This window comes from Seriola lalandi, unplaced genomic scaffold (assembly GCF_002814215.2).
Source record: "Seriola lalandi dorsalis isolate HSWRI2012SDOR001 ecotype SW California unplaced genomic scaffold, Sedor1 jcf7180002054736, whole genome shotgun sequence".
Classification (NCBI taxonomy): Eukaryota; Metazoa; Chordata; class Actinopteri; order Carangiformes; family Carangidae; genus Seriola; species Seriola lalandi.
The window spans coordinates 377,844-390,215 of record NW_019525289.1 but is presented as its reverse complement, the minus strand read 5'-3'; the positions used below and the strand labels follow the sequence as shown (position 1 = coordinate 390,215).

The following is a 12,372-nucleotide window of genomic DNA, read 5'->3' as shown; positions in this document are numbered from 1 at the left end:
CATTAACATATTTTTGCAATCTGGTTTGAATCACAAGTGATAAAATGTTGGAACCTGCACTGAGGCAACAGCATGTGTCTGGAGGTGTAAACTACAATAAACCCACATTTATGAGGCCATTTTTGTTTCCTGCACTCTGACAGTCAATCACAGAAAGCGTAAATTGTTTTTGTCAGCCAAGATGTCAGGTGACACACTAAAATATATTATCAGCTATCACTATCCATACTGTTATTATCATTCTTATTATAACATTTCTTCTTTTTTTTTATCCTTACAGACATTTGTGTAGAACAACTCAAGTTTTAACTGATGGCTTTTTGAGCTCAACCAGGAGAGATTTTGTAGCACAGGATTTAAAAGATAAAGGGAGAAAAAAAATCCTCATAAAGGACTTAATAAAAATTCCTCAGGATTCAAATATAATCTCTCTTATCTCTCTGATTGAGCTGTGACAGGACCTAATAATAAATTGGTTGGACTGCTTGGACTGCAGAAAACGCTGGGCAGACTGGTAAATGTTTTACACAGATTGTAAAGGTGGGCACTCTCAGTGAAGCTGATCTGCAGACTGGGATTTAAAGATTTAAAATGCTGGATAATGATTACCAAAGGGCAATCTGTCCTGAACTACTTCACACCTTCACTGCAGCTTTAAATGAGGTGGTTTTTTTTTTTGAAATTCTGTATTCATCATTTCCCACATGCAGAAAATCAAATCTGTAACACTTGACTGTTGTTTAAAAAAAAAAAAATTGATTTGTTGTTGAATTTTTTTCCTCCCTCATAAGAGTTGGTGTCAATCAAGCTGTTGAGCATCTTTTTAACATCAACTTTTGAAAAGAAACTACTTCACAAAGTGTTTACCGTGCTGCTGTTGTGAGGAGACTCCTGGAGCCAAAGCGACACCGACTGACATGTGAGTGACAGTAACATTTTGTCATGTGGAGGCCGACTGCATCTGTCGTTTAGAGGACATCACTTTCAGTCAGAGTAAAACTTGATCCTCAGTCTGGCTCCAGGCCTTTTTTAAAATTTTTTTTATTTTTTGCTGCTCTTACATCCTCATGAAGCTGATTTTTGAAAATGTATCACAGATTTTAATGGTTCACCTGTACAGGACCAGACACTTCACAGACAGTAAAAACATTAAAAGTAATCGCAGCTACAATTCAACTGAAAAAGTCATCACAACCATAAAACAATTCTGCACCAAAGCCTCCCTCCCGCACAAACCCACTCAACGGTAATGCTCTGGATAATGATTACCAACCTGTAATCATTTATCACGCACACGTTGTTAATGTTTTCTCATGGTGTTTACTACACTACACGGGGCTGACTGTAGCAGGAGTCAAAGACAGAAGGAGATGAGAGTATTGAGAGTCAATATGAAAAACAACAACCTCCTGACAACAAACAGAAATGAGGGAAATATGCATTAGTTTAATCTAAAGAATAATCAGGTACATTTGCATAAAGGGGAAATGGTTTGTCACAGGAAAAGATAATAACAGTGTTTTGGAGCAGACATTTTGACTTGTCACATACAAATCTAACTAATGACTAGAATTACCGCCACTCACTCAGACTACTTTCAGGTTACATCCGTGTTTATATAAATTAACCATTCCTGTGAGATTTTGTATAACTTCTGTGGCTAAAAAGTATTTTCTGGTCACTGTGACCTTAACCTTTGACCTTTGACCATCAAAGTCTAATCAGTTTGTCCTTGAGTCCAAGTGAACGTTTGTACCAAATTTGAAGAGAGATTCTCATGCGAAAGCAGCAGTTTATGTTGTTTCTATTATCCATGCGAGCGTTCGACAAAGTTAACCACATTGTTATTTTTGTAATCATGACAACCGAGACGGTCTAATGTTGAGGAAGTGGAGACATGACCGTTATTATAGTAACCATGGTGACGAAGGTTGGTACGCTTCTCTCACTACAGTCTGCACATTTATTATTGTAACCATGTCAACCAAAGTAAGCAAATAGGGGCGCTATTTCAGGAGACACTCCCACGGGTCGTAGCAGAGGGCTGAGAAACACGACCTGTGTGGTCGTTCAGGTTGGAGGACATGCAGTGAAAAAGCATCATAACTGGTGTTCGCCTACAAAGATGGAGACAAACTAAATGAAAATAGTAAATAATATCTCCTATAATGATGAGTTGTGCGTTGTTGTCGTATTAGTTGTAGACCTAATTCACAGCAATGAGAAAGCTAGTTATTTTTATATTAATGGAAAGACGTACAGTATCAGTGCTTTCAAACTGTTCACTCTCCAAAGAAGAGCAGGCTATAGTCATCCTTCCAGCTGCACACATGAACTCCAGCCTGAGGGTTTGAGATGGAAGCTGCTGTTGGAAGTTCACTGGTTTGAATCAGAATATGTGAGTGGAGTGTAGTAGCAACTTCTGATCCCTGATCAAAGCGCTCTCTCTTTCTATTTAAACTCCACTTTCTAATTTCTACTTTGTGATTATTATTACATCTCTGATAAACTTATTTTAATACAGTGGAAAACAATTTGGTTAAAGCTAACTGATGCTAATACACTGCAGCACGTACAGAGCTTTATATTTGCAACTAGGAGCAAGAAAAAAAAAAAAAACGATGGATTCTCTAACATGGCAGCATCTGCCTCCAGACTGTAACCCCTGTGTACTCTGGTTTGAGGTACTGCAGCAGCATGAAAGAAAAAGTAAAGACCCGTTAGCACCTGCTACATTTTTCAGAGGGGAAGAAAGTAAAATCCTCTCAAATATAAAGACCGTTCAGCCTACTGGTGAAATTAAACTGAGAAATAAGATTGCAATTTACTAATTTAAATGTTAATGGTTTTCTGTGCGTAAAAAGTTGCTGGTTCATGTACAGGATGTTTTGAGTCATGTTCCTCCTCAAACACCAGAATTTAATTTTGCTTTTAAAAGGGCCACTTCAGAGATTCAATACTACACTTTCATAAAGTCGGGAGACTTGCAAGAGACATAAAAAAAAAAAAAATACATGAATGGTTAATTATTTATAAGTCCCATAATTCAACTTGATGGTGGGTCAGGGTTATTTTCTCAGACTTGACAAATCTCTTCTAGAGCCACAGGAATTGTTAGACAATTGTCTGAGTCCTACTCCCCATTACAACTGTGTAAGGTGGTGTGGTAGGACCCAATTGCAGCACAACCAAACAGGTGAATAGCTGGTAAAGACTTCTATTAATGAACCAGCAGAGATATTGCTCACAGGTGGGTATTGGGGATAGAGGAAGGGGGCAGGGGCCGGAAATGCCATGTTGACGAGCAGGTGAGTGGAGCGGGTTGGGGATGCTCACACACACAGGGAAGCCAGCAGGGAAGCACTCATGTTGCGATGTCAGAGCTGGAGAACGCCAAACAGCCACAGGGACAGGCAGACGGGGACCAGGAGGAGATGAGGCAGGATGGTCAGGGACGAGCAGAATCGCTACAGGGAAGTCAGTCTGGAGCTGAACGCTGGAAAGTCTTGCATGACACTAAGAACAATCTGGCAAAGCGCGAGTGAACCGGGGATGCATATATACTGGCCTGATTGGAGATGGGGTGCAGCTGGGGGCAACAGGTGAGGACAGTGAGGCTGATGAGGAGGTGTGGCAGAGTGGAGAGTGAGACAGAGGCATAGTGACAAACTGACCTTGATGTGTAAAATCTGTGAAGTGCCCCTTTAATTAAAAATTTTACAGGACAACACACACACACACACACACACACACACACACACACACACACACACAATGAAGCATTAGCCACCATAAGTCAGTCAGTAGTTACGTAGAGAATAGTTTAAAAATCCAGTCAAAGCATAACTAAAGGTAAAAAGGCATTTCACCTAATGTAGGTAGCTGCGATTTGTTACTTGACTTGCTTTTGACATCTTCTGAGCTGCTCCCAGATCTCAATGTGAGCAGCTGAATGAGTGAAATCAAGGAAATGAAAAAAAAAAAAAAAGAAGCACGAGGGATTAGCAAACTTTTCCTGGATAAATAAGGGAAGGTTTGAAAAGCAACTCCAGGAAATCTGTGCCGCTTTGTGAAACATCAACGTTTGACATATGACCTGTCAATCTAAGTCACAGTTGGACCTGATTAAGCTGATGAAACCAACAGAGAGCCACTTGAAACTGACAAAGACACTTTCCACTTTGTAGGTGTCAGAGGTTGTTGTTCCAGCAGCAACAGGCTGACAGTCATATGAAGGGAGACGTTAAAGGCAGCTCCAAAAATAAACCATCTGAGCAGGTCTTTGATACTCGCTCTTAAAAAAAAGAAAAAAAAAAGAAAAAAAAGAACTTGTACTGTAAAAAAAGTTCACTTGTTCTGAGAGTTTTAATATATCTAGTTCACTTGTTTCCAGTACAAATGAACTTGAAAATAATGTGTTGCTTCTTGTGGCGTCATCTTGAGACCCGAGCAGTGATATTTTTCAAATTAATTTTACTTGATTATTATGAGAGCATCAATTTGATTAAATGAATTCCATTCTCTGCGTACACCTCCGTATAGCAACATGTCATTAGCAAAATTTGGTGAATGAAACACACAGGCAACATACACAAAACAATCTACTATCAATCACTAACTCACTTCAAAAACACATTAGGACATTGATTTAAATTGCATGATATGTCAGCCTGTCCAACTCCATTATTCCATAGCAACAACAGTATTTGAGGTAAAATGATCAATTATCAATTAATGAAAGCATACCCACTGCTGTCAACAAAGATGGAAAAACCAGTGCTTAACTTTATATTTTCCCGTATAAAGGTTAAAAAGAAATAGTTACCATTGTTACCATTTGCGTGACTTCACATCACTGCAAGTCAGGCACCAGGAAAATGTGTCACCTGTACAGTGATAAAATAGTTTTAGCACTGAGCTTCAGATGGGTGACAAATTAAAGGGAAAACCAACATGAAGTTTCTTACTAAGGTGTTGGGCCACCACTGTAGACTGTATATAAAGATGGAAATAGCCTCCGTGATGTCTCCCATAGGTTCCTGAGGAGCAGTTTTGCTCCGCCGTCACCATCCTGGCACCGCCTGACTCCACCTTACTGGAGCTGAGACTTGCATAACATAACTTTAAGACTTAATAAAATGTAAATGGGTTAATTAAAAATTCACCCCCGTACAGTTGTCATGAAGGAGGAAATTAGCTAGAGACCAAAACTGTTGTATGTTTAATGTTTATTTCTGCTGTAAAGTTGGGCATTTTAACATGGGAGTCTATGGGGATTGACTCACTTTTGGCGTCCAGCTGCAAGTGGCCATTCGAGGAACTTTTTTTGGCACTTCCTTGATAGCTTCATTTTTCAGCCCTGGAGGTTGCCGCTTAGCCATCATGAGCCAACAGAACAGCTTCAGTGCTTCTTGGCATTGATTCTCCAAGTCTCTGAACTCTATATTTCAAAACACCCCAGATCACTTGGCACCAAATTTTATATATATATATTTGTGTTAAAAAACTCAGAAAAATTAAAAAATTTCCATCATAATTACCACTTGGAACTTGTCGTAATTAGCTGAAAGGCTAAAGGAAACATTAGCTCAGTCTTTAACCTGGTCAGTTATTGTATTTGCAGCCATTAGCATTAGCAGCTAATTGGTGCAGCCATTGGAAGGACAACTAGTTGGCAAAGAATTAGTAGCTGTGTTTTAGTATGTTCATCTTGTGCAATTGAAATAGTTTGGCATTTCTGGGGAAAAGGGGGCTTTAAAACTCATTGCAGCAGCACAGTAAATTACTTCTCATAACGTTGGTGAAACAGTTATTTTAGCTTAGACCCTGCTGCAGCATTCATTGTCATTTGAATGGATAATTGTTGCTGTGCGTTTGTGTGAAGAGGCCCGGTCCTGGTCGACTTAGCCGTGTGACACGCGATAGGGTCCAAATCCAAAGTGGAATGGCTGCAGGCTTCAACCTGCGCTTAAGAGGGTCACTGCCGAACAAAGGGGGTTCAGTCACCAGCTGAGAGGCCGCACTCACTGAAAGGAGCATGGGGCCAAGTCAGTGTGTGAGTGCATGTTTGTGTCTGTGTGTGTGTGTGTGTGAGAGAGAGAGAGAGAGTGAGCGTGTTGCAGGTTGGAGTTTCAATTCAACAAACTATTCTAGAAGAGAAACGTGTCTCATTTGTCTTAAATGCCATGTCTCTTTTACTCAAGTCTTTTCCTCATGTCCTAGATCTTCCATCATAAGACACAATTAAAGGAGTGAGGAAAGAAGGAATCCAGGGAACATGTATTTGGCCAGTTACCTCTAAGGCTGCATGACAACATGACAAAGAAAATAAATCAAATCTAAAAAGTGGGAAAAACAAGAAAAATTGTAGTGGTGATACACTTTCAATGCAGCCACACTTCCATCCAATGTGACATCTGGAGCAAACAGTAGATGCACCATACAGACAAAGGAATAAGTCTAAAGCCTTTTTCAGACACGGAATACATGATATTTCTGGCTTCATCTATCTGTTAAAATATAGATAGATATACAAAATATATAATGTTACTATATAATATTACTATATTATATATAAGATAGATAAAAGATGTATTAAATTTACAATAATATTCCTTATGGCTTTTTTTCAGACGTTTACAGAATGTAGTGTGACTGAGAGAGAGAAAAAGAGAGAGAGAACAGCAGTGAGTTAAAAAAAAGCTATGATAGATGTTTCACGGGTTACATTACTGATTGATTATAAATGTACTTGGATGGTTTTGGAAACTAACGCGTCAAATGATGTGTAGCATGTCACCTTAACTGTTGTGAAGCAACTTCACAAAAAAAAAAATTCGTACAACTGTAAACTAGTCGCCAGGTGGACTCACTGCCCTGTTCACACCTGGCTTTAACATCCATCACCAGGGTAAATAATTGCACTGCCCACAGTTTTGTAATGAAATAAGGTTTTAAATATTTGAAACAGTGAAATATTTTTGGTTCATTATGAAACTGGCAGGACTAATCAGACTGGTTAGTTAGTAGCTGGTCCTTCAGTGTGGCCCAGGATGCATTTGCCTTCACACTGCTAAAACAGTGTGAAGCCGACCACTTCCTAATATGGTCTGAATGATCGGCTCTCAAATGCATTCACACCTGTACTAAGAGCTGTCCTGTGATGACACTGAAATGCTCTGTTTTTCACTTTATCTATCAGGACCCTAATTCTCTGTAATTGCTCCGCCTACAAAAGCCTCCTCCTTCGAGCCGGAGTTGAACCAGCGACCTAAGGATGTCAGCACTGCTCTCCTCTCCTACAGTCCTCCGCTCTACCAACTGAGCTATCGAAGGTATATAAATCTGTTTGTGTACTGCCGAAAAAGAAACTTTATTGTTAAAGATGCTAGAAATCATGTCCAGACACAGAAATTTCAGCCTTTCTATTGGACAGTTATTCTGTGTAACACCTATAAAAGCCTTCTCCTTCGAGCCGGAGTTGAACCAGCGACCTAAGGATGTCAGCATCACTCTGCTCTCCTACAGTCCTCCGCTCTACCAACTGAGCTATCGAAGGTATATTAATCTGTTTGTGTACTGCCAAAAAATAAACTTTATTGTTAAAGATGACCGCAACAATATATATTGTGTAATCATAAAGTTGTAAATATGAACATCTCTACAAATTCTTTATGCATATTTAGCCAAATACACAATCAAGCCACATATCTGCAATAATGTAAAATCAGGCAACATCATCAACCTGCAGCTGGACTAGTCATTATTAACATGGTTGATTCTTCCAAACACCTCACTGGCACTGTGGAAATGTTCTGTATGGGGCACGCATCAGCATATTGGACAGATCTAGGTACACCTATAAAAGCCTCCTCCTTCGAGCCGGAGTTGAACCAGCGACCTAAGGATGTCAGCACTGCTCTGCTCTCCTACAGTCCTCCGCTCTACCAACTGAGCTATCGAAGGTGTAAAAATCTGTTTGTGTGCTGCCGAAAAATAAACTTTATTGTTAAAGATGACCGCAACAATATATGTTGTGTAATGGTAAAGTTGTAAACATGAACATCTCTACAAATTCTTGATGCTTAATCAGCAATATACATGATCAAGCTATAGATCTGTAGTAATGTCATACCAGCTGTTATTATCACCCTGCAGCTGGACTAGAAAGGCTGAAATTTCAGTTTCTGGACATGATTTACAAAGAGCTGACTGCCACCGTAGAAATTCTCTGTATGAGGGATGCATCAGCTTGTTTTTACTTTATCTACTGGACAGTTATTCTCTGTAACACCTATAAAAGCCTTCTCCTTCGAGCCGGAGTTGAACCAGCGCCCTAAGGATGTCAGCACTGCTCTGCTCTCCTACAGTCCTCCGCTCTACCAACTGAGCTATCGAAGGTATAGGAATCTAGTTGTGTACTGCCGAAAAACAAACTTTATTGTTAAAGATGAACGCAACAATATATGTTGTGTAATCATAAAGTTGTAAACATGAACATCTCTACAAATTCTTGATGCATATTTAGCCAAATACACATCAAGCCACATATCTGCAATAATGTCAAATCAGGCAACATCATCAACCTGCAGCTGGACTAGTCATTATTAACATGGTTGATTCTTCCAAACACCTCACTGGCACTGTGGAAATGCTCTGTATGGGGAACGCATCAGCATGTTGTAGGTTGGACAGATCTAGGTACACCTACAAAAGCCTCCTCCTTCGAGCCGGAGTTGAACCAGCGACCTAAGGATGTCAGCACTGCTCTGCTCTCCTACAGTCCTCCGCTCTACCAGCTGAGCTATCGAAGGTATATAAATCTGTTCGTGTACTGCCGAAAAAGAAACTTTATTGTTAAAGATGCTAGAAATCATGTGGAGAAACAGAAATTTCAGCCTTTCTACTGGACAGTTATTCTCTGTAACACCTATAAAAGCCTCCTCCTTCGAGCCGGAGTTGAACCAGCGACCTAAGGATGTCAGCATCACTCTGCTCTCCTACAGTCCTCCGCTTTACCAACTGAGCTATCGAAGGGGTGTGTATATCATGTTGTGTAACAGTAAAATTGTAAGCATAAACATTAGCATTTAGCGAAATATACGATAATGCCATGGATCTGTGATAACCTGATACCAGCCGTTATTACCAAGCTGCAGCTGTAGTAGTAAGGCCCAAGCTTCAGTTGGTGACATTATTTACAGAGAGCTGACTGCCACAATGAAAATGCTCAGTATGGGGGATACACCAGCTTGCTTTTAATTTGTCTACTGGACAGTTATTCTACACCTACAAAAGCTTCCTCCTTCGAGCCGGAGTTGAACCAGCGACCTAAGGATGTCAGCACTGCTCTGCTCTCCTACAGTCCTCCGCTCTACCAACTGAGCTATCGAAGGAACAGGCAGGATTATATATAACGACAATATTGGAAGCATAGACATCTCTTGTGTGGCTCAAACCACCTCCACTGAAATCATTTCTGCTCTTAAGAAATAGCTGTTGTAATGCTAAATATTGGTGTGTGTGTGTGTGTGTGTGTGTGTGTGGGGAAGCCAAACGTTGACATTGTCGGAGTCTACATTTTCACAGGTTAAATTCTTGCCAAAAGACAAACATTGTCCAGTTAGGTTTTTCCAAACAGTTTTAAAATGTAATGCAGCTCTTTCTATCCACAAGTGCATCTTGAGAAAATCAATGCAGACGTCTTAAAAAGCCTTTTATTTTTATTATTTACTCTGTTTTTGTGTGTATGTGTGTATGTGTGTGTGTGTATGTGTGTGTGTGTGTGTGTGTGTGTGTGTGTGTGTGGGGGGTCACACCTGCCTCCTCTCCTGCTGGTTGGGCATTGTGCTGCAAACTGAATTCAACCAAGAATGCAGCATTTCTCCAGAGAACTGATTGACGTTTAGTCTTTTATTGGGTCAGTGACATCTGTTATCGTAGATATTCCTCGTCTGCGAACATCATACAGAGGCTCAACTTTCGCAATAAACCTCCCCTTTCCATGCGAACGTTTCAAAATCCCCAGACATGACTGCTCACAACAATATCTGTACTCTTCTAGAGGAATAACACAGTAAATGTTCCCATACAGTCAAGAGCCTTTTTTCTTTCTTTTTTCTTTTTTATTGAGGTTCTCTCTAAATCCAAGCTCTTGTAGTCCCTGTTAATATTGCTTCCCACACAGTTTCAGCAGAAAGGCCCCTCGAATGGAGGAATATCTCACCTCTCGAAAGCGAACGTGAAGTGCCAGACCTGCCAGACACACAGCCACTGCCCCGGCTTTTCACTCCGCCTGGCACGCATCATTCAATGTCAGGCCATTTCCCACGCCAAATAGGCTTAGAGCAATATAAAAAAAAGAGAAGAAAAGAAGAAAGTCCTGTCAAGTTTTTCCACTTGGTTTTGTTCTCTTTTTCTGCCTCTGTGTTTTTTCACCTCAGTATCTATTTGTCCCCTTTTCTTTTCTCCTATCCTCCTCCTCCTCCTCCTCCACCTTCCCTCCCTTCTCCTCCTCCTAAGCACGTCTAACATGTCATTCTTCGTCTTTTGTACCTACAGGCCTTTTTCCCTATTGAACTCCCCACCCTCTCCACTCCTTTGGCTCTCCCTTTCCCTCTCAGGGGCCTAATTATGAGCCGGCATTAAATAAAAACATTTATATTTCTCCAAAAAAAGGCTTCTCTCTCTGTGCTTTCTCTGGACAATAAGGGCTTGTGATTCTCCCCTCCCTCCTGCTCCCTCTTTCTGTCTCTTTCTCCTCTGAGTGGCCATTCACTGGGGGTCTCTGTCTCTCTTTGTGATTGGCTCGCTCTAGGACTCCTAGGGGGCAGTAATTGTGTCTCATTAAGTCTTACAGTAGTCGTGAGGGGAGTGTAGCGGGGTGGGAAGTGAGGGGGAGTTCGCCGCACAAGGCCCCACAATTAGAAATCCCAGAGAGCTTGAATGGGAGCCCTAATCAGGCCACAATGGCTGGGGCTCCCTGCCATTTAGGCCAAAAAGGAAGTGTTGCCATTGTCCAAACACACACACACACACACACAGATGATGCAGGCACACGCACACACACATATACACTCTTCCATCCATATTGAAGCTGAAAGGAGTCTCATTAGTGATGTTCAGGACGAGCTGGGAGTTTGCTCTCTGTTTGCTCATTTGTCGCCCTGTGATTCCTCCCGCTGCACACCGGAGTTTTCTCAATTTTTGTGTGAAAAACATTTTTCCGCGAGAAGCATCTTTCAGCGGGGTAATAAAATCAGCATGCTGTGTTGTGGCGGATACATAAATAACCCATGCACATCGTCTCTGTGGAAATTCAGTAAATTTCAGCGTCTGTGAAATAAAAAAAAAAAAACAAAAACAAGAAAAAATAAAAAAACATACAAATAATGATATTCCACCACCATCTGTCTCTAAAAGGGAAATGCATTGGAAAGTGAAAACTTTGCAAAGCCTTCCTGTTTTTTTTATCTCATAATAGGAGCAGAAAGTGGGTCTCTTTTGCTCCGTTTATCTGTGTAGCGTTCCCAGGAGAAACAGTGGCTACCCCTCCTTATCTTTGTTACCGCCGAGTGCTGCAGTGGATTATGAAGTGGATTATGCAAATGCCTCACAATATATTCATATTAACAAAGGTTGAGGTTCATGCGCCCGTGCCCGGAATTTATGAATACGCAAATAATAAAAAAAAAACACAAAAAAAAAAACTGAATTGGCTGGAATGTGTTATCATTTAATGAAAATGAACTTGCCTCACAGTATTGTGCCGTGTTTTGGCTCATTTGTTAATTTGTTGAATTAGCTGCATCTGTAAAATGGAGTGATATCCAATTTAGCCCATTTTTACATTTATTTTTGGGGTGTTTTAGTGTCACTCAATAACTGATATGCCTGTAGGTTTTTATATATGTACAATTGTGTGGATTTTTTTTTTTTACTCTATTGTGTCATGGAAGAATGGATTCTCTGTTGCATTGTTGTTGTTGGAGGTTGTTGGATATTGATCCAAATGTGGAAGCTGAAAAAAAAAACCTTCATCCACTCAGTGCTGACCAGCAGAAGCCACATGTACTGGGCGGCTCTTTCCCTTTAGAAAAAAAAAAAAAAAATTGAAGGTCATACAACAACTAAGCTGTTTTACATTCACAGCATATGCAAACTAAATTTGCAGCTCATCTTCTATATGAACTTGGTCTAGAAATATTAACAGCCCTGATTTAGTGATTTGCAGGTCAAAACATGTTGAGATGTCAAGGTTAAAATTGGGCTAAATGTGTTTGAAAAGGGAATTTTATTCACTTGTTTAGGTTATAGATGACTGTGTGTGCTGGAGCCATATTAGAGAGGAAGAGCTTTTGAATTCAAATAAGA

The 12,372-nt window shown here is 40.4% G+C and overlaps 7 non-coding genes across 7 annotated transcripts; all 7 read right to left on the bottom strand.

Annotated features, from left to right (window-relative positions):
- Nucleotides 1-7,242: 7,242 nt before the first annotated feature.
- Nucleotides 7,243-7,335, bottom strand: trnay-gua (transfer RNA tyrosine (anticodon GUA)). The gene is made up of 2 exons: nt 7,299-7,335; nt 7,243-7,278 (listed from the first exon to the last, which is right to left on the bottom strand). It is a non-coding gene; the product is annotated as a tRNA-Tyr (tRNA).
- A 130-nt stretch (nt 7,336-7,465) lies between these two features.
- On the bottom strand, nt 7,466-7,558 carry trnay-gua (transfer RNA tyrosine (anticodon GUA)). The gene is made up of 2 exons: nt 7,522-7,558; nt 7,466-7,501 (listed from the first exon to the last, which is right to left on the bottom strand). It is a non-coding gene; the product is annotated as a tRNA-Tyr (tRNA).
- Nucleotides 7,559-7,872: 314 nt separating this feature from the next.
- trnay-gua (transfer RNA tyrosine (anticodon GUA)) lies at nt 7,873-7,965 on the bottom strand. Its single transcript has 2 exons — nt 7,929-7,965; nt 7,873-7,908 (listed from the first exon to the last, which is right to left on the bottom strand). It is a non-coding gene; the product is annotated as a tRNA-Tyr (tRNA).
- Nucleotides 7,966-8,307: 342 nt separating this feature from the next.
- trnay-gua (transfer RNA tyrosine (anticodon GUA)) lies at nt 8,308-8,400 on the bottom strand. Its single transcript has 2 exons — nt 8,364-8,400; nt 8,308-8,343 (listed from the first exon to the last, which is right to left on the bottom strand). It is a non-coding gene; the product is annotated as a tRNA-Tyr (tRNA).
- A 320-nt stretch (nt 8,401-8,720) lies between these two features.
- trnay-gua (transfer RNA tyrosine (anticodon GUA)) lies at nt 8,721-8,813 on the bottom strand. Its single transcript has 2 exons — nt 8,777-8,813; nt 8,721-8,756 (listed from the first exon to the last, which is right to left on the bottom strand). It is a non-coding gene; the product is annotated as a tRNA-Tyr (tRNA).
- A 130-nt stretch (nt 8,814-8,943) lies between these two features.
- Nucleotides 8,944-9,036, bottom strand: trnay-gua (transfer RNA tyrosine (anticodon GUA)). Its single transcript has 2 exons — nt 9,000-9,036; nt 8,944-8,979 (listed from the first exon to the last, which is right to left on the bottom strand). It is a non-coding gene; the product is annotated as a tRNA-Tyr (tRNA).
- Nucleotides 9,037-9,302: 266 nt separating this feature from the next.
- On the bottom strand, nt 9,303-9,395 carry trnay-gua (transfer RNA tyrosine (anticodon GUA)). The gene is made up of 2 exons: nt 9,359-9,395; nt 9,303-9,338 (listed from the first exon to the last, which is right to left on the bottom strand). It is a non-coding gene; the product is annotated as a tRNA-Tyr (tRNA).
- Between the last annotated feature and the right edge of the window lie 2,977 nt (nt 9,396-12,372).